Here is a 26,886-nt window from a genome sequence, read left to right on the forward strand (position 1 = left end):
AAGTGCTTCTCCAAGTCCTGGCTGAGTCAGCTGTTGCAGAGGCTAAGGAATCATTCAAACATGTCTGCTAATTTCGCTGTGCTTCCTTGGGACGCATCTACATTGTTACATTGAAAGAAATGACTGTGTCGTAATTTACGTATCTTTGTTTTTCTCATGGCTTTGGCTTTTTTTAATGAGAGGTTTCCCCATACTTCCTCTATCATCCCCATATCTACCCCCTAACTCACCCATTCCCACCTTTCTTCACCCTCCACACCTGGACACATAGTCATCTATTTGCCCCCTTGACGAAAACGACGATGAAGTAAACTAACGCACAGTGATGTAATTAGATGAAACAACAGTGTATGCCGTGGGGTGCCACCACTCGCCCACCTAATCAGTAAAACGTGTGTGTGCAGTGATTGCCCAGGAGCTTTCACTTGAGCCTCAAATCAATCAGGTGGCTAAAGCTGGTTTTCACCACCTCAGTATGATTAAAAAATGTTTCCTCATACTTGGATCAATCCCACAGAATTTAAATTATTATAGGACATGTTCTGTCATGTCCTGTATTTTCTATTGCCATTTATTTATTTATTTATTTATTTATTTATTTAAATCCAGGCAATTAGTCGAAAAGGCACTCAAGAAGCACACAAACCTAGTGACAAAAAACGAATTCATTCATTATGCCACCAAAGGGACAATCTACTTTTGGAGACATCAGAATAGAGACAAGCCAGACAACAAGCTGATGCAGCCAGATAGACAGCAGAAATTCATTCAGAAGGAGAACCTACAACAAAGGTAGCCAAACAACCGCTTGGTGCAGCGAAACATGCTTCAATACAACAGCAAGAGCTGGAGATCAACGTCAAATAAGACTCCAAAGCAAAAGGGCCAGGCAAGCTGAGGTAATCTTTTTGTTTATGCTCCTACTGGAAAGACACTCAAAATGTTGTATACTGAGGTTTTCAGTGACATCATTCCTAAGTATTTACATGTATGAATATGCATTAATATAGAATACAGTACTATTTAGCCAATTCGTATGTCTCTTTGTTAAAAACATGTGAAAAGTTTGGTTAATTTTTAGCTTGGGCAACGCTGGCATAATTTAAAATATAACCTAAACCCACACCCTCTCTAAAAAATGCAGCAAGAAATGCAGGGAAACGGCCACAGTGAGTTTGGGCCAGTACCCACAAAAGGCCCCCCAATATGGGGGGGATCAGGAGGGGACAGCAGAGGAGAGAGCTGAAGGATCCATTTCCCACCTCGCTTTGCGCAGCGGAAGTTGCAAAATGGATTCATTTTGATAAAGCCGTGTAGGAAATTGACAAACACCCTTTTACTAAAGACGTATTGGCTTTATTTGGAGAAATGGATCCTGTTTATGAATATTTGTATTGTACAATAGGCCCTTTTCAGCCTTGGGCTAGCATTGCTAAATCCCCATCTCTGCAGACATTCTCCTATTGGACCGTTCACCCAATCTCATGTTCATGCCACCATGACCGGCGGTAGGCATGTGCAGCTGCATTTGGCCCTACACTCATGGGTGCCCCGCACAGTGGCTGACGTTCTTTCCAGTGCTGCTCTGTCAGACTGTCCCAGTCTGCCCAGAGAGCCTCTGTGCTGATTGACCAGCTCTTTCCGGCTTTGGAACACACCAGGAGCCAATCAGGCCTGCGTTAGCATGGGGGGTGGTGCAGTCATATGGACTGTAACAACATTGTTGCAGTTTTGCCATGCCTCACACAGGCTCCAGCAGCAGTGCTGCCAGTGCAAACATCCCATGTTGTACAGTACCTGGCTGCCTGCCATTTCAGGGCAAAGGAGAGTCTGGATGATTCTTTGTGGCAAGTCGTTCCTTCTTACTTCAGCAGGCACAGACGCACGGCTGCACTGCTCTGATTTCACTGGGCTGTACTGTACTAAAACATGTTGGGGCTTTGGGCATGCGTGTGAGCCACATGTATACAGCAGGCCAACAGCAGATGGAATCGTACCAGTACTGCAACCTCATAAGGTCGCCTAGTACTAAAACTGCGCCTTTGCGCATTAGAAAAATGCTGACCCCCATTATTGTGACCAAGGGAAGCGCAGGTTGCTGGGGTGTCCCCTGCTCCTCTTAGTCGTGGCAATGGGGGCCCAAGGTCGCAGGGGTGTCCCCTGCTTCCATTAAATGGAGAGGTGGGTGGGAACTGACGCCGCAGGGATCGGTGGCACACTTCTGTGTGTGCCGCCGTTAAGGTAAGTGGCCAGGGGCGGAGTGGGGTGGGGGGATGCGGGCTACAGTGGTCTATATGGTCACTGCACCGCTCCGCTCCGTAATGGGCGTTGACATTTTCATCAGCGAAATTACGGGCAATGTGATCACATAGATTTGCAGCAGACAGCAGGCCTGCTAGCTGGATGAGGGACCCACCATGCTGCTTATATAGGCCTACTTTGCTGGCTGCCCTTGCGGGTGTGAATGATTGTGTAGTATCCCCGGGGGAGCTGCATGTGCTAGCTGCTATTTTCCATTATAACAACGGAGAAAAAAAATCACCTCTCTTCTTCCCCATCTCCACTCTTTAATAGGACTCTCCCCCTGCCACCCTTCTTCCTCCCTTACCAGACTCTTCTTCCACTGCTGGCTGCCCTTTCTCTGTTCTCCCCCTGCCATGTGCCCTTCTCTGTTCTCCCCCGCCATGTCACCTTCTCTGTTACATCGCCTGTCTCCCTGTGTCACCTCCCTTCTCTTCCGTCTCTCCCATGACACAGCCTCTCCCTTCCTTCCCACACCCATGTCACCTGCCCCTTCTCTGTGTCTTCAACCTGAACCTTGTCCCCATATTACCTCCCTTCCGCCAGTGTCATCTGCCCTTTTCCCCTATGTCAACACCTTTCCCCGTTCCTGTGTCAACAGCCCTTCTCGCAGTGTCACCCCCCACACCTGTCACCAGCCTGTTCTGCCTATGTAACCTGCCCCTTCTTTACCCATGTTATCTGTCCCTTCCCGCCGCGTGTCACACCGACTCCCCCCCACCCCTCACTCCAAGATCAAGAGACTTTTGTTTGTTCCACTTAGGTAACAGAAAGGGTAATTATAACAGTTTATTAAAAATGGATTAGAAATAATTGTCATTTTACATAGACGTTATGGTTTTAGACCACACAGTACTGAATGTAATAGGTATTTAAATGACATCTAAACAGCTCTATAAACTCGTTATTATTGTAATTTGAATGACGTTTTAGCTTTTTTATTTTGTTACATCCAAATTGTGTATATCTGTACATATGTGGGAAAATGTCTAGAACTGAATATGTGTTGTTGAACGGAGTTGATTCCGAACCAACAATAAAATGACCCATATACTTATGAATGAGTTTAGGGTGATAAAGATATTTAATACTGCACAAAAAGTAAATGTATTTTGTTTTAGTTAAACTATGGGTTTTGTGCAAACATACTATATTTGTGTCCCTACAAAAAGGTTTCAAGGGTGAAATGTAACGATGTGTAACTTTTGTGTCGTCCAGATGTTGCACTATTAGATTGTGCTGGGATGCACGTATAGCTCCCATACCCGCCCAAACAATTCAGGCTCAGGAAAATCGACTAGTACACTAGAAAGTGAATGTGCGCGGCCGTAGGTTTGTGTGGAGCTCAAATGGGAACAGCATATGTTTTATTGTATTTATTTATTTTATTTATTGTGCATTTGTAAGGTGCTTATACAACAAATAAATTGTGTTTCAAATACCCACAGGGGAACAGGGAGGCTACATGGGAGTAAAATGCAAAATAACAATGACAGACAGATAGAGGCGGTTCTACTAGGCCTTATGAGCATTCAGAGTGTGCATGTTCAGAGAGAGAGAAGGGATGAGCGGTGGGGGGTAAGTGCTAGGAATACCAGGGGAAGTGCTAGGGAGTGAGCAGCTGTTAAGTGACTTAGTGAGCGGTCAATTGCCAATAAATAGGTGAGTGCAGGCCTGTGATAGCACAGGCCAGTGGGTGCCAAATCAAGTGCTGGGAGCGGGCGGAGGCTGAAGGCGATCGGGTGAGGGAGGCCAGGGCCCCGGTGGACCCATAAGGGCCCTGGCAACCAATCTCAGCAACTGTGGGATTTAAGAGAGGCGGCAGGGAGGGAGCGAGGGAGGGAAGGAGGTGGTGAAAAGGAAGGTCTTGAGGAGCTTCCAGAATTTGAGGCGATCCAGCTCAAGATGAAGGGGGAGGCTGTTCCATGGGAGGGAGCCAGCCGAGAAAAGAGATCGGCCACCAGCTTGCTGTTTAGCAAAGCGCTTGACACACAGAGAGCTGGTGCCGGAGGAATGTAAAGATGTGGAAGGAGAATATTCAGTGAGAGTCAGTTGGAGGTAGCATGGTCCCAGGCCCCAGACAGCCTTATGGATGATGCAGAGGAATTTGAATTTGATCCTTGCAGTAACCGGGAGCCAGTGGAGAGATTGTAGGGCTGGAAAGATGCGGGTCTTGGGCTGGAGGCCAAGAAAAAATCTTGCAGCCCTATTTGGGATTAGCTGGAGGGGTCATAGAGAACAAGAGGGTAGATTAAGGAAGAGGCTATTGCAGTAGTCTAGCCTAGAGAGAACCATAGCTGTAGAGACATTGAGCTTCTCAGGGAAAGTAAGGAAAGAAAGGATTCCTTTGAGGAGGTGGCAAGGACCTGTATGTGAGGGAGGAAGGACAGAGAAGGGTCAGAGATGACTCCAAGGTTTCTGGCTTCAGATGAAGGAGAAGGGGGGCATAGAGGGTGGTCAGTGTGAGGGGAAGAAAGAGGGACTTCCTCCAGTCAAAGTAAGGCTAAGTGTGAAGGGTTGTGAAATGGCCTGGGCCGAGGAGGAACTGGGAGGATACTGCTTCTGAGCTGCAGGGAGAAGAAGGAGGCGGAGACAAACAGCCATTTGTGACTGGACATTCACAAAGAACATTTTGTTTAAATACATATAACTTACTATGTAAAATTGTGAAAATTATAGAAATAACAGTATTGTTAATTTGATTTCTGGATGCCCAGGTCAAAAGGCGCCAGAACTCTGTGACATGTTCTAGGAAGTAACAGCGGAAATTGTGATATTACACAAAATGTATTTTTGATAGAAGCAGGAAACTTCATACACTTATGCCCATATTCAATGCGTACATTTGTGGAAATTTGCTCCGAAATTGGACATTGTGTTCCGGACAAAAGGGGCTAAATTCTGTAAAAAGCAGACACAAGATCTTACAGCGACTAGGTTATCTGCTACACAAAATATGTAATCTATATATGTTATTGTTATAGAGGTTGCACATTTGTAAATATGTATTGTACCAAAAGTAGATTTTGTGATCAAGAGGTGAGGGGTGGACTCTAGGCCTCGTAAAACCACATCATCATGATGACACACTGTTATTCTCCTCCTATCAAGGGAGAGAGGAGACCCTCACCAATCCCTAGCAAGGGGGTGTGCTTAGGATAACCCAACACACACACCCCTTTATCATAAGCATAAATAGAGACAACTCAGACTCACAAAAGACACACACAGATTCACCCACTAACCGTTTGCTGGTGGAGCACCCTGAAACAGAACCATCCATCTTCCTTGCTCCAGACTCCAGAAACTTGGAAAGCAGAGAGGCCCATCATATAGCTCAACCATTCTCAGCTAGGCCTTAAATTTAAAATTCCAGCACCACCCCAGAAATCTAAGGGGAACAAAAGAAACAGCCGGGCTGTGCTGTACTGCTTCCCTGCTGAAAATAATTATTACCAGAACCAAAAGATCCAATCCAGTGGTGCCGTGCTGTGACCAGAACCATTGCAGATCAGATCCAATATGGTGTACCCAGCAGTTTGTCCCAGAACCAGAATCCTTGACCAGAATCCCTGACCAGAAATCCTGACGGTCCCGTTTGAAACCCATATAGTGAGTGTCTATGGATAGAACTGTGTCACCAGCATATGTACCTTGCTTAGTCCAATCCCAATCTTAAATCCATCCTCTTTTGTATTCAGAGCCAGTAGTGTTAGGAGTATTTTTGATGTGTCAGAGCTTTTCTTGTGCTAAGTTTCTCTCATTTGTTTTCTAAAATCATAAATCATTAGTGTTGTGAATAAATAAATTGAATCCCAAAAAGAAAGTGAGTATCCACTACGTGAAGGATCCATGGCCAGGACTGTGGCGATTCATGTGTGGCATTCTCTTTTTCTATAGTCATAATCTAGTATAAGAAATCCCATGTGTATTTTAAATGTGCATTCCTGTTTTCCCTTTCTTGCGCCTGTCTCAGAAAAACGACCTCCACTAAAACACCCATTACTCATTCAGTTTTTGTGCTAGAATCAACAGCTTTAATTCGCATCCAAAACCGCATTCCAAAACCATCTAGTTCTCCCGTAATCGTGATTATCGCTCACAGAAAAGTTTGCCGCAAATTTGCGTTTAGGGAATTTCAGACACGTGTAAAACAGCTTTTGATTGCTTCCAACCTCAATTTTAAGATTTCACATTGCTTCTTAGTACCAAATAATTGCTAGTGTTTGTCTGTAACTATCCACAGCGGCTCCCATAAGAATTAAAACAAGTTCAGCAATTTAAACCATATTTAGTGTTTTTTCACATTCAATTCTCAGATAACCTTAAAAACCATTTTGACAGCTTGCCAATCAATTCTTTTTTTCTCTTGTGTTGCTGAGTGGAAATTGGGATTGATATATTGTTTGAATTTTGCCATTCCTGAAACCTGTTCTCTCCTCCTATCTCTTTACATTGTCTATTGGGGGGGTTAAGGGGTATGCAGGGGGAAATAGTAACCACACTGCTATTTGATTTCAACACACACACACAAAAGTATTATTTCTGTGCTGAATTGCCTTATCTCACGATTGCTCCTTGTGCATTAAAGAGATTGCTTAGTGTTACATCACCCCATTGGTGATTATTATATACCCATTAAACATAGTGTGATTAAATTTGTAACCACATAAATAAATATTTTAACTTTGCAAACCAGCCTGATTCCTGGTTCAGTGTGACTGGAGGGGGGTTCCAGGAGGGGGGCGTGATATGAGTGGTACATCGTTCAGAATAAAAGAACTTTTAGACACAAATAAATAAGGATTTCAGTTGTGCATTACACGCTAGGCATTGACTTAGGTGAAGTGCCGGATTGAAATCACTTACAGCATCCAGAGAACTCTGCTGCCCGAGAGCGCTCTGGCAAACAACACACTTACAATTGATTAAAAGGGCAAAAAACGTCATCAGTGATGTCAGATACAAATGTTCCAAAAGTTAATCATGATTGGACACAAGACCATAATATATAGGTGCATGTAGGCGCTGCTCCTCCGTGGTTGGCTGCTTGGTTGACGGGAGGGTGAGTGTCACAAGGTCCATCTGTCTGTGTCCAGGCGGGTGAGGGTCAGGTCGCGGCGAGGTAGGGCGGGCCCTAACTAAGCTAACGTGAGATACTACCATTAAACATTCACTAAATAATAGTCACTACAGTTCCTTTGAGTATATCATCATAAATCTATAAATCGTGCCCATATAATCACAGCATTATTCATTGGGACTTATATGAGGTACCGAGCTTGGGGTCTTGGTCAGTAAGATAACATTGACTGTGGGGTGGGTCCAGGCACATCAAAGAGGCTACAAGACATCTGATATTTGTTAGTTCTGGGTGCAATATACTGTGACAGGGGTCTGATGTTAGTTTGGGGCACACTCGGATGGGCTTCACAGCAGGGTCACACGTCTGGTACATCAAAAGAATACCTTGCACAGGGTTATACTGACAGTAATTTTCCAACAACGGGGGTAAGAGGGCACGGCTGGTTTGTGGAGATGGATGGACTAAAAGTCATGTTCCAGGCCGGTTCACACATAGGACAGTGATCTCAGAGGAAGAGTGAAAATGTTACATTGGTGTATTTGTTTCAATTAATTCCGGCTCATCCATGAGAATGGAGCTGCAGAGCTTTCAGGCCAGTGAGAAAAGGTGGGGGCCATGAGCGCAGTGTGCGCAGCGCTGCAGAGGGAGAGAAGCCTTTTCATATTATCGCAGAGAGGCCTAGTCCAAAGTTGGAGATGAGGGTACACAAAATGGAAGCCCAAGTGTCCTGCACAACAAGCCCACATCTGCTACTGTTAGCATGCCTACGAGCAATGGAGGCGTCCCCCATTATTGTGCGAGCAAGTGGTTTACATCGTGCTGAATGTATGGGGGGGCCTAAACGACCCCTCACTCCCACGCATTCCCCCCTTTTTTTACAACTAAAGTAACAAACTACTTTTTATTATTATTCTCATTCCGATAATACTCTGCTTCTGCTACTGCCTCGTCCCATGCAGGTGTACCCTTTATTGACATCTAAGCCCTACATACACCTCTCAGGCTCTGCCCTCTTCTTGCATACTCATCATGTGTGCATGTCATATATATTCCTCCATCCCTGTCCAGGTCCACCCACACTTCCCTGTACCATTGCAACTCCCGTGGTTCTTTCATTGTTGTGTGATATAGACTACCCACCCTATCCCCATGTTGGCGATAGACAGCTGTCATGCGGTATTTCGGTGGGTTTTTTTCTCCAGTCTGTATTTGTGCATCTATCATGGTTGCTACCGTTGTCTGTTTGTCCATTGTTACCATCCTCATTGTTGAACTAGGCGTGGATTTCGCACAACATCGAATTCCTAGTTGGCACACACAGAAAAATAGTAAAATAAAAACGACGACTGGAACAAAAATGTTCATCATGATGCTGAACCAGGACGGTATCCGATTGAACATGTTATCGAACAAGTTGCTCGGCTCTATTCCTCCTTCCTTCAAAATTCTCTCCGTCAGGCTGTGCACTGCCGAGATGACGTGGGAGAGGGTCCCATTATCCGCATCTTCAGAAGGTCCGAATGTACGGCATGCGCTCCCAATTTTTCGGCAAACACTGCTGTCCATTGCTGTGAGAAGGTCCAGGGCGTACTGGTTCTGCATTGTCATTAGGCGCACGGCGCGAAGTTCCACCTTGATCAAATTGAATCCCTCTTCAGTGTCATTAGCCAGTTGGATCAGTTCCCAGCGCACTGATTGCAGCCATTTGGCGTTCGTTCGTGCCTGAAGTCCTGGCGTTAGGAGGGAGGCAAAGCAAGTTTCTGCTGAATTGAACAACTTGTATTTTGCACGGATCTCAGCGAGAAGGTTGGATGACTCGCTGGAGATATAGTTTGATTACCTCCTTTTGCGGGACACTGTGTTTTATAACTCATTGTCATGATCTCTGCTTCCAAAAGATCAGGACTTGCCCGACTCCCTTGGAAGCAGACCCATAACCCTGGTTCCGAGTGCCAGCCAGTCCCAATTGGGACCTTTTGGACCCTGTCCTGGCGCCAGTGGCACCAGGCTCATAAAGATGTCCAGTCCCAGCGCTGGAAGCGCCGGGCTCATAATGCTTGGGTGGACTTACCTGCAGCAGACCATGCTGCTTACTTACCTGCCAGTTGAACCCCTGATCCTCTTCTGTTTGGGACTACTTTTCCTGTTGGGTGGGGCAGGAGCCACTCCCTAGGTTCAGAACACTGGAACTCTTCTGGAAAGCAGGAACTCTTTTCTTACCTAGGCGTGGCTGTGGAAGGAGACACCTAAGCACTACAGGAGGCTATTTAAACCACACCCGATGGATGAATCTTGCTTTGCGTTATTCTGCATTCTCTGCAGCAGAACGCTCATCGTGTCTTCTGCTTCTGATCCTGGGCCTAAGGGAACAAAGGCTTACCATCCTGGAATCCAGTCTTCAGCAGCACCTGTAAAGACAAAGAAAGAACAGGTTAGCACTACGGTCTTCAGTGGCAGCGCATCTCTTACCTGGTCCATCGGCTGTCACCAACGCCTCGCGCTGCATTCCGGCATCTGAAAGACAAAGGCTTACCTACTCTTCGCATGCTCCGGAGGTCTTCGCACTGCATTCCGGCATCTGAAAGACAAAAGCTTACCAGCTCTTCGCACGCTCCGGAGGCCTTCGGCGCTGCATCCCGCATCTGAAAGACAAAAGAAGGTGCGTTTAAAGACATTGGGCAACTTTATTACTCACGTGCCATTACTCCTTCCCACGCCGAATCCAGTGGGTATTCCAGCACCCTTCAGCTTCTCTAAAGCGCCGAACTTGTACCTGCAAGATAAAAGGGACAGTTAGTGCGCATCGTGAAGCAGGCTACAAGCGCTTACTTACATGCTTCCTGGCGCTTCTATTCCTCACGCTGGTTCGATCCTCAACTCCCATCAGCCCACCTACCGCCATCGCCGGAACCCTGCAAAACAAGAGATATCATTACAAAAGACTTTTAAGACATTTGAAGTGCCCAGAACTTACCGTTCGTGCAGTTAACGACGGACAGCAGTCCTCTGAGGTCAAGAGGCCTGCACCCTTATCCAGTGAAGAAACTGGTTACGGCGCCCTGCCCCGAGGCAGATGGAGAGCTCGGCGTTCACTTACCTAAGGTGAGGGCGTTAACCTTTGGGGTTCTACAGGAGAAGAGAAAGGGAAGAGGAGAGAGGCACCCAATAACCCCAGTTCATTAATCCCATATTTTCTATCTGCAGACATCTTACTCTTCGAGTCAGACATACAGTGCACAGAGGTCCAGCCCAAAGAGCCAACCGTGTGTTACACATCACCTTTGAAGATACGGCATTCATCCAGTCAAGACCGGCGCCTCTGCGGGAATCAGGTGAGCGTTACAGAACGCAAAGCCAACCGCAAAACTCCCACCCAGGCGCTATGGAAACCTTGGATACTGACCAGCTAGCCCAGTTACTTGGGGAACTAAGAGCAGAAGTGCATGCAGCCCGTCAGGAAACGAATGCTCTAAGAAGGGAACTGATTATTTCCAAGGAGCGAACAGACGATCTCGCTAGACAATTGCTACAGTCACAAGCCGGACAAACTCCGTTACCCGCATCAGGGGCAAATCTTCCTTCAACATCCTCTACGAACCCAGTGCAGATCAACCTACCTGGGAATGTACCTCTGGCTCCGCCCGAACGATTTTCTGGTGACCCAAAGAGGTTTGCAGTATTTATTAATCAGTGCCGGTTGCACTTCTTATGCCGGCCAGCAGCCTTTCCAACTGATCAAGCTAAGGTAGCTTTCGTGCTTTCGTACCTTTGTGGCAATGCGGCAGACTGGTCGATCCCTCTAGTTAATCAAGATGATCCGGTTCTCCATGATTTTCAAGCTTTTCAACTCAGTATGGAAAAACTGTTTGCAAGACATTCACAGGGGCAGGCCTTGGACAATGAGCTCCTTTCATTGCGACAGGGTAATCAAGACCTTTTGGCTTATATTGCGTCTTTCAACAGACTGATAGTGGAAACTCGATGGCCTGAGGACAAAAGGATTACGCTGTTTTATAGAGGTCTACGTGCAGAGCTCAAAGATGTGTTAGCCCAAATAGTGAATCCCCCGCAAGACTGTTCGGACTATATTGACTTAGTCGTTCAAATTGACCACAGACTGCAGAACAGGAAGGCCGATCGTTCCAAGTTTGATGCTCGAGTATTTTCCAAACCACCCACTCCTACCAAAGGAGTAGACTCCGAGGAACCCATGCAAATAGGGGGCCTGAAAGGACCACTAACACAAAAGGAGCGGGAAAGGAGAAAACAGCTGCAATGATGCCTCTATTGCGGAAACTAGCGGCACTTTCTTCGAGACTGTCCGGTGAAACCAGCCAAGAAGGCAGTAGGAGCTGCAGTTACCAGGGTCACAAACTCTGAGCAGGGAAACGACCTCGCCCGACAAGAATAGAGGTCCTCTTGCCGAGCGTTAAAACCAGTTCCGTGACCTCGCATTTCGTGATACCTATGGTCCTCATTAGCCCTGAACATCCGGATCGATTACATGCGATTGAAGCTTACGTCGACAGCGGTGCCATCGGCAATTATGTGGATCATGAAATGGTTCTGAGGATGAATCTGACTCTTTGTCCAAAGGCTGTAAAGGACGTCATTACTACGGTGGATGGTACGGAGATAGCCTCCGGACCAGTAACGCATACCACCCAAGAAGTGACGCTAGTAAGTCAAGATGGACACCATAAGCAGATCGTGTTCGATGTGATCAAGGCCCCTCAGTTCCAGATTATTCTAGGAATTCCTTGGTTAGAGAAGCACAATCCTCAGATCGATTGGCGAGCAAGAACGGTTCAGTTTCCAGAATGTGTCTCTACTTGTCACCCTCGACCTGGTGTTGCACTGGCAGCAATTTCCTCGGAGGCTCCCCAGTTACCTCCTGAATACCTAGAATTCCAAGATGTTTTCCGGAAGGATCAGGCTAACTCTCTACCTCCTCATAGGTCTTATGACTGCCAGATAGACCTGATACCTGGATCTACTCCTCCTTGTAGTAGAAGTTATGCCCTCACCGAGCCTGAGAATCTTCACCTCCGACAATACCTGGATCAATACCTAGCGAATGGGTTTATTCGTCCTTCCAAGTCCCCTGCTTCCTCAGCTTTGTTCTTCGTTCCAAAAAAAGAAGGGGACCTTAGAACTTGTATAGATTATCGCGCCCTGAACCAGATCACCGTTAAGAATAGATATCCGTTACCTTTGATCCCTGAACTCCTGGACCAAGTCAGAAAAGCATGCATATATACAAAGCTGGATCTTAGAGGAGCCTACCACTTGGTACGAGTAAAAGAGGGCGATGAATGGAAGACGGCCTTCCGCACCAAGCATGGGCTATTTGAATATCAGGTCATGCCCTTCGGACTTTGCAATGCCCCGGCCGCCTTTCAATATTTTATGAACGATGTCCTCAGAGAGCTCATAGATGTGTGTGTTGTTGTTTACATTGACGACATCCTCGTTTATTCTTCATCGGAAACTGAACATCGGAAACACGTGAAAATGGTCCTCGAGAGATTGCGTCAACACAAACTTTTCGCTAAATTGGAAAAATGTGTTTTCAACATGACTGAAGTTGAATTCTTGGGATTCATATTATCACCTAGCGGAGTGCGTATGGATTCAAAGAAGGTCGATGCAATTCTCAAATGGCCATCGCCATCCTCCGTAAAAGGTGTTCAAAGCATGTTAGGCTTCGCTAACTTTTACCGCAGGTTTATCCCCGAATTCTCTCGAATAGTCCAGCCCATCACCGCCTTGTTAAAGAAAAACAAACGTTTTGAATGGTCTACCGAGGCGGAACAGGCTTTCCAGAATTTGAAGACTAGATTTATCTCTGCACCGATCTTAAAACATCCTCGCCCAGAACTCCCCTACATCGTTGAAACTGATGCTTCGAGCCTTGCCATGGGGGCAGTTCTATCACAAAAGGACCCAGTAACCAATCATTTGCATCCCGTGGCATTTTGGTCCCGCAAATTCTCGCCTCCTGAAATCAATTACACTATTACTGATAAGGAACTTCTAGCTATCAAGTCCGCCATTAAGGCTTGGCGGCATTATCTTCTGGGGGCCCGACACACCGTTACTGTGATTACAGATCACCGAAACCTGCAATATTTGAAAACCGCAAAAGCTCAATCCTCTAGGCAACTCTGTTGGGCACTATTCTTTGCCGAGTTTGACTTCATAATTACCTATCGACCTGGTACAAAAAACGGTAAAGCTGATGCCCTTTCTCGGATGGGAGTGGAAGAACATTTGATCAATCCTAAACCCATACCTATCATTCCCGAACAAAGAATTCTAGGTGTAATCGCCACACAATCCATAGAGGAAGTTAAGGATAAAGCCAGGCTACTGGTAACTCCAGCAGACATACAGAATTGGCATCTGCAGGGAAAGGACTTTACGGTGAAAGACAACCTATTATATTTCCAAGAACGGTTATACCTGCCCAGCACAGATTTACAGAAAAAGGTAATCTCTTGTTATCACGATTCTTTAATGGAAGGACATCCCGGTATGACCAAGACCTCGGAAAAGATCAAGCGCTACTTCTGGTGGCCGTCTTGGAAAAAAGATATCAGAGACTTTATAATGTCCTGTGGAGTATGCGCCCAAAACAAGAGTCAAAAGGAAAAACCAGCCGGCCTCTTACGCCCTATTAACATCCCGCCTCGCCCTTGGCATACGCTTTCTATGGACTTCATCACCGATCTACCTCCATGCTCCGGATACAATACGATCCTAGTAATCGTGGACCTATTCTCCAAGATGGTGCATTTCATTCCACTCAAAGGCGTACCAACAGCAGCAACTCTGGCCCGAGAATTTCTCGAAAACATCGTCCGACTGCACGGTTTTCCTTCAGTTTTAATTTCGGATCGAGGTAGTCAATTTATTTCTCATTTTTGGCGAAGTTGCTGTCGGTCGGCTCAAATTGATGTGAGACTTTCGACCAGCCACCACCCTCAAACCGACGGACAAACCGAGAGGACCAATCAAACTCTGGAACAGTATTTGCGCTGCATGCAACAACAAACTGAAAAAACTTGGAAAGATATCCTTTGGATAGCCGAATATGCCTACAATAACTCTGTCCATTTGGGAACTGGGAAGACCCCGTTTTTTCTTTTATACGGTAGTCACCCTCGAACCTCGGAGTTGGATCCACTCCAAGATCTTGGAACACCAGCAGTAGACCACCTGCATTCTACAATCGCCCAAGCCTTTAAGGAAGCCGTTTCTCACCTTCAAAGGGCTAAAGAACAATACAAGAAAGGAGCAGACCAACATCGGAAGGAAGCCCCCCAATATCAAGTAGGAGATCAAGTCTGGTTATCCACCAAATATCTACCTCTAAAAGGACCACGCACATTCAACCCAAGATACCTTGGTCCCTATTCCATCACTACCATAGTAAATCCAGTAGCGGTCAAGTTGGACTTGCCCCCTCACATGAAGATACATCCGGTCTTCCACGTCTCTCTATTAAAACCCGTGCAACCTCAAACCCGACTAACGACATCTCCAAAACCTATTCTAGTTGATGGAGAACTCGAGTTTGAAGTCAAAAGCATCCTGGATTCCAAGATCTCCAAATCTAAACTATTTTACCTGATTGACTGGAAAGGCTACGGTCCCCAAGAAAGATCCTGGGAACCTGCAGAATATGTCCACGCGCCTCGTCTAATCAAAAGATTTCATCGAACATTTCCTAACAAGCCCAAACCCCCGGAGAAGCCCGGTTTGGGAGGGGCTTTGAGGGGGGGTGCTGTCATGATCTCTGCTTCCAAAAGATCAGGACTTGCCCGACTCCCTTGGAAGCAGACCCATAACCCCGGTTCCGAGTGCCAGCCAGTCCCAATTGGGACCTTTTGGACCCTATCCTGGCGCCAGTGGCACCAGGCTCATAAAGATGTCCAGTCCCAGCGCTGGAAGCGCCGGGCTCATAATGCTTGGGTGGACTTACCTGCAGCAGACCATGCTGCTTACTTACCTGCCAGTTGAACCCCTGATCCTCTTCTGTTTGGGACTACTTTCCCTGTTGGGTGGGGCAGGAGCCACTCCCTAGGTTCAGAACACTGGAACTCTTCTGGAAAGCAGGAACTCTTTTCTTACCTAGGCGTGGCTGTGGAAGGAGACACCTAAGCACTACAGGATGCTATTTAAACCACACCCGATGGATGAATCTTGCTTTGCTTTATTCTGCATTCTCTGCAGCAGAACGCTCATCGTGTCTTCTGCTTCTGATCCTGGGCCTAAGGGAACAAAGGCTTACCATCCTGGAATCCAGTCTTCAGCAGCACCTGTAAAGACAAAGAAAGAACAGGTTAGCACTACGGTCTTCAGTGGCAGCGCATCTCTTACCTGGTCCATCGGCTGTCACCAACGCCTCGCGCTGCATTCCGGCATCTGAAAGACAAAGGCCTACTTACTCTTCGCATGCTCCGGAGGTCTTCGCACTGCATTCCGGCATCTGAAAGACAAAAGCTTACCAGCTCTTCGCACGCTCCGGAGGCCTTCGGCGCTGCATCCCGCATCTGAAAGACAAAAGAAGGTGCGCTTAAAGACATTGGGCAACTTTATTACTCACGTGCCATTACTCCTTCCCACGCCGAATCCAGTGGGTATTCCAGCTCCCTTCAGCTTCTCTAAAGCTCCGAACTTGTACCTGCAAGATAAAAGGGACAGTTAGTGCGCATCGTGAAGCAGGCTACAAGCGCTTACTTACGTGCTTCCTGGCGCTTCTATTCCTCACGCGGGTTCGATCCTCAACTCTCATCAGCCCACCATCCGCCATCGCCGGAACCCTGCAAAACAAGAGATATCATTACAAAAGACTTTTAAGACATTTGAAGTGCCCAGAACTTACCGTTCGTGCAGTTAACGACGGACAGCAGTCCTCTGAGGTCAAGAGGCCTGCACCCTTATCCAGTGAAGAAACTGGTTACGGCGCCCTGCCCCGAGGCAGATGGAGAGCTCGGCGTTCACTTACCTAAGGTGAGGGCGTTAACCTTTGGGGTTCTACAGGAGAAGAGAAAGGGAAGAGGAGAGAGGCACCCAATAACCCCAGTTCATTAATCCCATATTTTCTATCTGCAGACATCTTACTCTTCGAGTCAGACATACAGTGCACAGAGGTCCAGCCCAAAGAGCCAACCGTGTGTTACACATCACCTTTGAAGATACGGCATTCATCCAGTCAAGACCGGCGCCTCTGCGGGAATCAGGTGAGCGTTACAGAACGCAAAGCCAACCGCAAAACTCCCACCCAGGCGCTATGGAAACCTCGGATACCGACCAGTTAGCCCAGTTACTTGGGGAACTAAGAGCAGAAGTGCATGCAGCCCGACAGGAAATGAATGCTCTAAGAAGGGAACTGATTATTTCCAAGGAGCGAACAGACGATCTCGCTAGACAATTGCTACAGTCGCAAGCCGGACAAACTCCGTTACCCGCATCAGGGGCAAATCTTCCTTCAACATCCTCTACGAACCCAGTGCAGATCAACCTACCTGGGAATGTACCTCTGGCTCCGCCCGAACGATTTTCTGGTGACCCAAAGAGGTTTGCAGTATTTATTAATCAGTGCCGGTTGCACTTCTTATGCCGGCCAGCAGCCTTTCCAACTGATCAAGCTAAGGTAGCTTTCGTGCTTTCGTACCTTAGTGGTAATGCGGCAGACTGGTCGATCCCTCTAGTTAATCAAGATGATCCGGTTCTCCATGATTTTCAAGCTTTTCAACTCAGTATGGAAAAACTGTTTGCAAGACATTCACAGGGGCAGGCCTTGGACAATGAGCTCCTTTCATTGCGACAGGGTAATCAAGACCTTTTGGCTTATATTGTGTCTTTCAACAGACTGATAGTGGAAACTCGATGGCCTGAGGACAAAAGGATTACGCTGTTTTATAGAGGTCTACGTGGCGAGCTCAAAGATGTGTTAGCCCAAATAGTGAATCCCCCGCAAGACTGTTCGGACTATATTGACTTAGTCGTTCAAATTGACCACAGACTGCAGAACAGGAAGGCCGATCGTTCCAAGTTTGATGCTCGAGTATTTTCCAAACCACCCACTCCTACCAAAGGAGTCGACTCCGGGGAACCCATGCAAATAGGGGGCCTGAAAGGACCACTAACACAAAAGGAGCGGGAAAGGAGAAAACAGCTGCAATTATGCCTCTATTGCGGAAACTCGGGGCACTTTCTTCGAGACTGTCCAGTGAAACCAGCCAAGAAGGCAGTAGGAGCTGCAGTTACCAGGGTCACAAACTCTGAGCAGGGAAACGACCTCGCCCGACAAGAATAGAGGTCCTCTTGCCGAGCGTTAAAACCAGTTCCGTGACCTCGCATTTCGTGATACCTATGGTCCTCATTAGCCCTGAACATCCGGATCGATTACATGCGATTGAAGCTTACGTCGACAGCGGTGCCATGGGCAATTATGTGGATCATGAAATGGTTTTGAGGATGAATCTGACTCTTTGTCCAAAGGCTGTAAAGGACGTCATTACTACGGTGGATGGTACGGAGATAGCCTCCGGACCAGTAACGCATACCACCCAAGAAGTGACGCTAGTAAGTCAAGATGGACACCATGAGCAGATCGTGTTCGATGTGATCAAGGCCCCTCAGTTCCAGATTATTCTAGGAATTCCTTGGTTAGAGAAGCACAATCCTCAGATCGATTGGCGAGCAAGAACGGTTCAGTTTCCAGAATGTGTCTCTACTTGTCACCCTCGACCTGGTGTTGCACTGGCAGCAATTTCCTCGGAGGCTCCCCAGTTACCTCCTGAATACCTAGAATTCCAAGATGTTTTCCGGAAGGATCAGGCTAACTCTCTACCTCCTCATAGGTCTTATGACTGCCAGATAGACCTGATACCTGGATCTACTCCTCCTTGTAGTAGAATTTATGCCCTCACCGAGCCTGAGAATCTTCACCTCCGACAATACCTGGATCAATACCTAGCGAATGGGTTTATTCGTCCTTCCAAGTCCCCTGCTTCCTCAGCTTTGTTCTTCATTCCAAAAAAAGAAGGGGACCTTAGAACTTGTATAGATTATCGCGCCCTGAACCAGATCACCGTTAAGAATAGATATCCGTTACCTTTGATCCCTGAACTCCTGGACCACGTCAGAAAAGCATGCATATATACAAAGCTGGATCTTAGAGGAGCCTACCACTTGGTACGAGTAAAAGAGGGCGATGAATGGAAGACGGCCTTCCGCACCAAGTATGGGCTATTTGAATATCAGGTCATGCCCTTCGGACTTTGCAATGCCCCGGCCGCCTTTCAATATTTTATGAACGATGTCCTCAGAGAGCTCATAGATGTGTGTGTTGTTGTTTACATTGACGACATCCTTGTTTATTCTTCATCGGAAACTGAACATCGGAAACACGTGAAAATGGTCCTCGAGAGATTGCGTCAACACAAACTTTTCGCTAAGTTGGAAAAATGTGTTTTCAACATGACTGAAGTTGAATTCTTGGGATTCATATTATCACCTAGCGGAGTGCGTATGGATTCAAAGAAGGTCGATGCAATTCTCAAATGGCCATCGCCATCCTCCGTAAAAGGTGTTCAAAGCATGTTAGGCTTCGCTAACTTTTACCGCAGGTTTATCCCCGAATTCTCTCGAATAGTCCAGCCCATCACCGCCTTGTTAAAGAAAAACAAACGTTTTGAATGGTCTACCGAGGCGGAACAAGCTTTCCAGAATTTGAAGACTAGATTTATCTCTGCACCGATCTTAAAACATCCTCGCCCAGAACTCCCCTACATCGTTGAAACTGATGCTTCGAGCCTTGCCATGGGGGAAGTTCTATCACAAAAGGACCCAGTAACCAATCATTTGCATCCCGTGGCATTTTGGTCCCGCAAATTCTCGCCTCCTGAAATCAATTACACTATTACTGATAAGGAACTTCTAGCTATCAAGTCCGCCTTTAAGGCTTGGCGGCATTATCTTCTGGGGGCCCGACACACCGTTACTGTGATTACAGATCACCGAAACCTGCAATATTTGAAAACCGCAAAAGCTCAATCCTCTAGGCAACTCTGTTGGGCACTATTCTTTGCCGAGTTTGACTTCATAATTACCTATCGACCTGGTACAAAAAACGGTAAAGCTGATGCCCTTTCTCGGATGGGAGTGGAAGAACATTTGATCAATCCTAAACCCATACCTATCATTCCCGAACAAAGAATTCTAGGTGTAATCGCCACACAATCCATAGAGGAAGTTAAGGATAAAGCCAGGCTACTGGTAACTCCAGCAGACATACAGAATTGGCATCTGCAGGGAAAGGACTTTACGGTGAAGGACAACCTATTATATTTCCAAGAACGGTTATACCTGCCCAGCACAGATTTACAGAAAAAGGTAATCTCTTGTTATCACGATTCTTTAATGGAAGGACATCCCGGTATGACCAAGACCTCGGAAAAGATCAAGCGCTACTTCTGGTGGCCGTCTTGGAAAAAAGATATCAGAGACTTTATAATGTCCTGTGGAGTATGCGCCCAAAACAAGAGTCAAAAGGAAAAACCAGCCGGCCTCTTACGCCCTATTAACATCCCGCCTCGCCCTTGGCATACGCTTTCTATGGACTTCATCACCGATCTACCTCCATGCTCCGGATACAATACGATCCTAGTAATCGTGGACCTATTCTCCAAGATGGCGCATTTCATTCCACTCAAAGGCGTACCAACAGCAGCAACTCTGGCCCGAGAATTTCTCGAAAACATCGTCCGACTGCACGGTTTTCCTTCAGTTCTAATTTCGGATCGAGGTAGTCAATTTATTTCTCATTTTTGGCGAAGTTGCTGTCGGTCGGCTCAAATTGATGTGAGACTTTCGACCAGCCACCACCCTCAAACCGACGGACAAACCGAGAGGACCAATCAAACTCTGGAACAGTATTTGCGCTGCATGCTACAACAAACTGAAAAAACTTGGAAAGATATCCTTTGGATAGCCGAATATGCCTACAATAACTCTGTCCATTTGGGAACTGGGAAGACCCCGTTTTTTCTTTTATACGGTAGTCACCCTCGAACCTCGGAGTTGGATCCACTCCAAGATCTTGGAACACCAGCAGTAGACCACCTGCATTCTACAATCGCCCAAGCCTTTAAGGAAGCCGTTTCTCACCTTCAAAGGGCTAAAGAACAATACAAGAAAGGAGCAGACCAACATCGGAAGGAAGCCCCCCAATATCAAGTAGGAGATCAAGTCTGGTTATCCACCAAATATCTACCTCTAAAAGGACCACGCACATTCAACCCAAGATACCTTGGTCCCTATTCCATCACTACCATAGTAAATCCAGTAGCGGTCAAGTTGGACTTGCCCCCTCACATGAAGATACATCCGGTCTTCCACGTCTCTCTATTAAAACCCGTGCAACCTCAAACCCGACTAACTACATCTCCAAAACCTATTCTAGTTGATGGAGAACTCGAGTTTGAAGTCAAAAGCATCCTGGATTCCAAGATCTCCAAATCTAAACTATTTTACCTGATTGACTGGAAAGGCTACGCTCCCCAAGAAAGATCCTGGGAACCTGCAGAATATGTCCACGCGCCTCGTCTAATCAAAAGATTTCATCGAACATTTCCTAACAAGCCCAAACCCCCGGAGAAGCCCGGTTTGGGAGGGGCCTTGAGGGGGGGTGCTGTCATGATCTCTGCTTCCAAAAGATCAGGACTTGCCCGACTCCCTTGGAAGCAGACCCATAACCCCGGTTCCGAGTGCCAGCCAGTCCCAATTGGGACCTTTTGGACCCTGTCCTGGCGCCAGTGGCACCAGGCTCATAAAGATGTCCAGTCCCAGCGCTGGAAGCGCCGGGCTCATAATGCTTGGGTGGACTTACCTGCAGCAGACCATGCTGCTTACTTACCTGCCAGTTGAACCCCTGATCCTCTTCTGTTTGGGACTACTTTTCCTGTTGGGTGGGACAGGAGCCACTCCCTAGGTTCAGAACACTGGAACTCTTCTGGAAAGCAGGAACTCTTTTCTTACCTAGGCGTGGCTGTGGAAGGAGACACCTAAGCACTACAGGAGGCTATTTAAACCACACCCGATGGATGAATCTTGCTTTGCGTTATTCTGCATTCTCTGCAGCAGAACGTTCATCGTGTCTTCTGCTTCTGATCCTGGGCCTAAGGGAACAAAGGCTTACCATCCTGGAATCCAGTCTTCAGCAGCACCTGTAAAGACAAAGAAAGAACAGGTTAGCACTACGGTCTTCAGTGGCAGCGCATTCTCTTACCTGGTCCATCGGCTGTCACCAACGCCTCGCGCTGCATTCCGGCATCTGAAAGACAAAGGCTTACCTACTCTTCGCATGCTCCGGAGGTCTTCGCACAGCATTCCGGCATCTGAAAGACAAAAGCTTACCAGCTCTTTGCACGCTCCAGAGGCCTTCGGCGCTGCATCCCGCATCTGAAAGACAAAAGAAGGTGCGTTTAAAGACATTGGGCAACTTTATTACTCACGTGCCATTACTCCTTCCCACGCCGAATCCAGTGGGTATTCCAGCACCCTTCAGCTTCTCTAAAGCTCCGAACTTGTCCCTGCAAGATAAAAGGGACAGTTAGTGCGCATCGTGAAGCAGGCTACAAGCGCTTACTTACGTGCTTCCTGGCGCTTCTATTCCTCACGCGGGTTCGATCCTCAACTCTCATCAGCCCGCCATCCACCATCGCCGGAACCCTGCAAAACAAGAGATATCATTACAAAAGACTTTTAAGACATTTGAAGTGCCCAGAACTTACTGTTCGTGCAGTTAACGACGGACAGCAGTCCTCTGAGGTCAAGAGGCCTGCACCCTTATCCAGTGAAGAAACTGGTTACGGTGCCCTGCCCCGAGGCAGATGGAGAGCTCGGCGTTCACTTACCTAAGGTGAGGGCGTTAACCTTTGGGGTTCTACAGGAGAAGAGAAAGGGAAGAGGAGAGAGGCACCCAATAACCCCAGTTTATTAATCCCATATTTTCTATCTGCAGACATCTTATTCTTCGAGTCAGACATACAGTGCACAGAGGTCCAGCCCAAAGAGCCAACCGTGTGTTACACATCACCTTTGAAGATACGGCATTCACCCAGTCAAGACCGGCGCCTCTGCGGGAATCAGGTGAGCGTTACACTCATTTTCAGACAGAATGTCGCATGTGGAAGGCTCTGTGGTTGATGGTTGGAGTGCTGCCGATGTGTCAGCCGAATCTCCTGCTGCCGATTTGCCAGCCGAGTGCCCTGCTGCTGATATGCCAGCCGAACCTCTCCCCCCTTGGATTTTACTTTCTGGAATCACCATTAGCACTGAATGCAGGGTGGCAGGGCGCAACTACCCTTCCATGATGCCAGTAGATGGAGGTAAGCTTGTTTGCCACACACCCAGTAAATGTCCATGAGCGCTGCTGTACCCTTTTCATATCTGGGATGATGATTGTTTTGTTGCATTGCTTGTTGGAAGCCATCTGCACCTTCCCTTCTCCTTTGAAAACAAAGTTCATCCAGAATTTCCTTCTGGGTTTTGATAGGTTTCTCGAGAGCAGTAACCCAAGTAAGTTTTGCAATGTGCTGGGACCAGACTGGAGCACACGTTTTTTGACCCATTGAAAGTTTTCTTCTGTTAGTCCTCGTAGTGCCCTAGCTTTGCACGTGATCGTCTCGTCATGCCACTTATTCTCTGTAAACCTTGTCCTTTTGATGACAAAAAATGGTTCTTTGATGCAAATCACTCCTTGCGGCTTGCTCGTGCAAGTTTTCTCGTTCTGCAGATTTCTATTGTAACTGGGTGTGACTGGAAAGTGCTCCGAATACTACATAATACGAGATGAATTAAACATTGGGCATCCGAAAAGGGCACTTCTTGAGGGACAAGTATTTTAAGTGTGCATGATGCGTGCGGTATGAGAGAGCAAACATAGCAGCTCTCGTTCGTGGCTTTTTTTGCTGTTGCCCTCATGTCTAAGTACCATTTGTTAGATTGGTCTGGGTGGCGGGGGTCTTCAATTTCATCTAATCCCAGGCCATGGTACACATCATATTCTTTCCCTCCCGCCCCCCTTTTATGTCTGCTCCTGCCCCTTCCCTGTTATCAGTTTCACCCTTCTACAGTTTAAGGGAAAGACTGCTGCCCATGTTGTGTCATTGGGTTCACTAGCAGCTTGCCAGGCCTGTGGTTCTGGAGTCTCTTGTGTAACTGTAGTAGCAGGATTAAAGTGCATTATAGTGCCTTGTGAGGTAGGTTCTGTGGTTGTTTGCACATCAGTATTTATCAGGTCAGGCTTACCCTCCCCGGAGTAATCCCCATCATACTGATTGGTCTCGTTATATTTACTTGGTTTAATAGTAGCAAGTGAGAAACATGGGGTTGTGACAGTACTATTTGTAAAGTGGTTATGTTTCCACATAGTCTTAACTCCAGCCCATATGAGCGTTGAGCCCTTTCGTATCAGGTTTACCCTGCTCCCCCCTCTTCATATCCTCAATTATGAAAGCCACAGTCCAGTACCAGGCCGCAAAAAATAACATCACAGAAAACAGTATTGCTACAAATTTAAGGCCACACTCCAGGCTATACCACATGCTTATTCTACTATCTACTCTATCACTATCTACATTTGTGTCGACGTCATTAAGTGCCCTTCTTTCTGCCATTTTTCCACCTGGAGGGGCGATATAAAATTGTTAAGTGACATGCATATATTTTATTATTACTCACATTAATTTCTTTTTCATTGGCATTATATTACTTCTCAACTTATTTATTATTTAATTCATAATACTTTTAGTGTGCACACTTCTATTCTGCTACTGTCTTTTAGATTCTATCAACGTAAACTTAATTCTACATCACAGACAATTTTAATAATGATAGTCATTTTTCTGTGTATAATGTCAATCCCGATAATGCGACAAACAGAGAGAAAGACAGAAACAGAAAACGAGAGAGAGAGAGAGAAAGAGGAAAAGAGAGCCCTACTTCAATTTTACATACACATATCTATTCCCATTTGTACACTTCTCTTTTCTTTTCTCATGCAATGTTTCTTATTCATCACTCTGAATGTTGTCCTTTTGTTGTTTGCATGCCTGTCTTTTATCCACTTGCAACTTCATTGCTATTATTTTGTTGGCTTTGAGCGATTGCACTATTGCGCGCTCTTCTCACATCTGACGGATGCACCCAATATTTCAATCCCTTTACCTTAACCGCAGTAGGTGTGCAATAGATAATCTCGTAGGACCCATGAATTCCTGGAGAGTTCCATCTCCGCACAAAGCTTCGCACGTACACATTTTCACCTGGTATTAATTGACCCTTCCGGCTGTCTTGTGCTGGCATTGTAGTATCTGTTTCAGAATTTTGCGTAAATGGTGGCACGATCTGTCTTGCTATGCTATGTACTGCGTGTGTCAGTTGGGTAAGGTATTCCTTAAATTCATCCCCTACCACTGTGGCAGCTCTGTGAGCGTCTGATGCTCCTCTCACTGGGGAAAGTGGCGTATGGATGCACCGACCCATCACTATTTCGTGCTGGCTCAAATGATGGTCTTTACTTGGTTGCGTTCTGAGTTGGAACAGTGCTAGGGTTAAGCAATACACCCAGTTCTTCTTAAGGGTGTTACACAGCTTGGATAGTTTGCTTTTGAGCAGGCTGCTGATTTTTTACATCAGCCCGTTCGCCTGCGGGTGATAAATTGAACATAACTTGTGCTTAACACGCAGTACTGTAGTTACTTCTTTGAATGTATCATTTACAAAGTGTGTGCCGTTATCTGACCTTATAACATCACATATGCCCCACCTCGGGAAAACTTCCCACACTAGGAACTTTACGGCACACTTTGCGTCTGGATGGGGGCATGGTCCAGCATCCACCCACCTTGAGAATGGACAAACGATCACAATCAGATATCTCGCTCCATTACATCTTTTCCCCATATCCACGTAGGCAATGTGGAGCTCTCTAAACTGGCCCACAGGACATGGCAGCGTTCCTCGCAACTTCCTCAGGGTCATTCCTGAATTGTATGTCTGGCACGTTTTGCATTCTACTGTGAATTTTGACAAGTGTTCCTGCAAATTTGGAACAAATCAATGTTCCTGTATCTCAGCTGTAATGTGTTGTTTAGTCACATGTGTTGGGCAGTGTAGTTGTTGAAATGCTATTTCTGATAACTCCACTGGCATTACTACCTTCCCTGTTAGTTCCTGTCTCCATATTAAATCTGTCAGGGACTATTTACAACCTCTTTTCCCCCACAACTCTTGTTCTTCTGTAGGTGCACATTTTTGGAGCTCTATTATTTGGGCAATTGGTGTATGGCTGTATCCCTCCTCTTGTGTATCTGTATTGCGTGTTTTAACAATGCACTCTATTGCTTGCGGAATATTGAAATATGCAGCATTTTTTGCTGCAGCGTCGGCCACCTCGTTTCCAATGAGATCGCGTCTGTTTTGTTGGTATGTGCTTGGCACTTCATCAACGCTACCAATGATGGTTCTGCTAGTGCTTCTATCAGTTCATTTAGTAGGGTTGCATGTTGTACTGGTGAACCATCTGCCCTTCAAAACCCTCTTTGTCGCCATTGTGACAACCCTGAGTGCACTGTTGTTGTAGCATATGCTGAGTCAGAGTATATTATGACAGCACATCCTTTTGCTGTATGCAGCGCTTCAATAAGCACGGTCAGTTCTGCTGCTTGAGCCAAGTAATGAGAGGGGAGGCATTTCTGGACAATAATCTCATACCCTTCTTCCTCCATTCTTACAACTGCCGCCCCTACATGCTTTTCTCCTGTCTCGCTGTCTATTGATGCTGCCCCATCTACGAAGTATATTTCCCCCTCCTGTAGTACATTTTCACTCGCTTTGGGAGTATCATCTTCCTCTCCCTCATATGTAGCGCAATTATGCGCTTGCATGTCCTCCACCGTGCAAGGTTCAGTAATGAATATAGCTGGGTTTACTGTCTTGCATCTCACCACATGAACGTTTGAGCTGGATATTATAATTTCATATGCCGTTGCCCTTTGTGTTGTTAGTGTCGATTTTGTACGTTCGAAAATCGCAAAGAGTGAGTGTTCTGTGAATAGTGTCACTGAGCATCCCATCACGATGGTGGCGCTTTTTTCTATTGCGAAGGTCGCTGCAGCGAGAGCTTGTTTGCATGCAAAGTGGTCCTGCATTACTGAATCTAATGTACCACTCTAGTAGGGCAATGGCTTGTGACCTAATGATGTTTTCTCGGTCAAAACTGCAGTCATTAAAATGCCATTGCAGTGTGAAAACATAAAACTCCTGATCATAATCAGGGTTTGCTAGAACTGGTGTGTGTGCAATAAGGTCTTTCAATTTGAAATATTGTGTCATCCTCTCATCCGTCCACTTTAACGGGACATTATTCTTTTGTGCTTCCTTCAGGCCATGTAACAGTGGGCGTGTGTATGCTGCATAAT

At 46.5% G+C, this 26,886-nt stretch overlaps 1 protein-coding gene across 2 annotated transcripts in view; it reads left to right on the forward strand.

Annotated features, from left to right (window-relative positions):
- Positions 1-26,886, forward strand: part of LOC138513043 (zinc finger MYM-type protein 1-like) — a 244,457-nt gene that overhangs the window by 108,214 nt on the left and 109,357 nt on the right. Inside the window, exon 2 of one of the 2 annotated variants that reach the window (XM_069627739.1) lies at positions 610-899. The exons of the other annotated variant lie outside the window; for it this stretch is intronic. The gene's annotated coding sequence lies outside the window, so the exon portion shown is untranslated. The remainder of the gene's footprint in view (positions 1-609; positions 900-26,886) is intronic. 2 annotated transcript variants of the gene reach the window in all.

The sequence above is a fragment of the Ambystoma mexicanum genome, chromosome 12, assembly GCF_040938575.1.
Source record: "Ambystoma mexicanum isolate Mex_15411 chromosome 12, UKY_AmexF1_1, whole genome shotgun sequence".
Taxonomy (NCBI): domain Eukaryota; kingdom Metazoa; phylum Chordata; class Amphibia; order Caudata; family Ambystomatidae; genus Ambystoma; species Ambystoma mexicanum.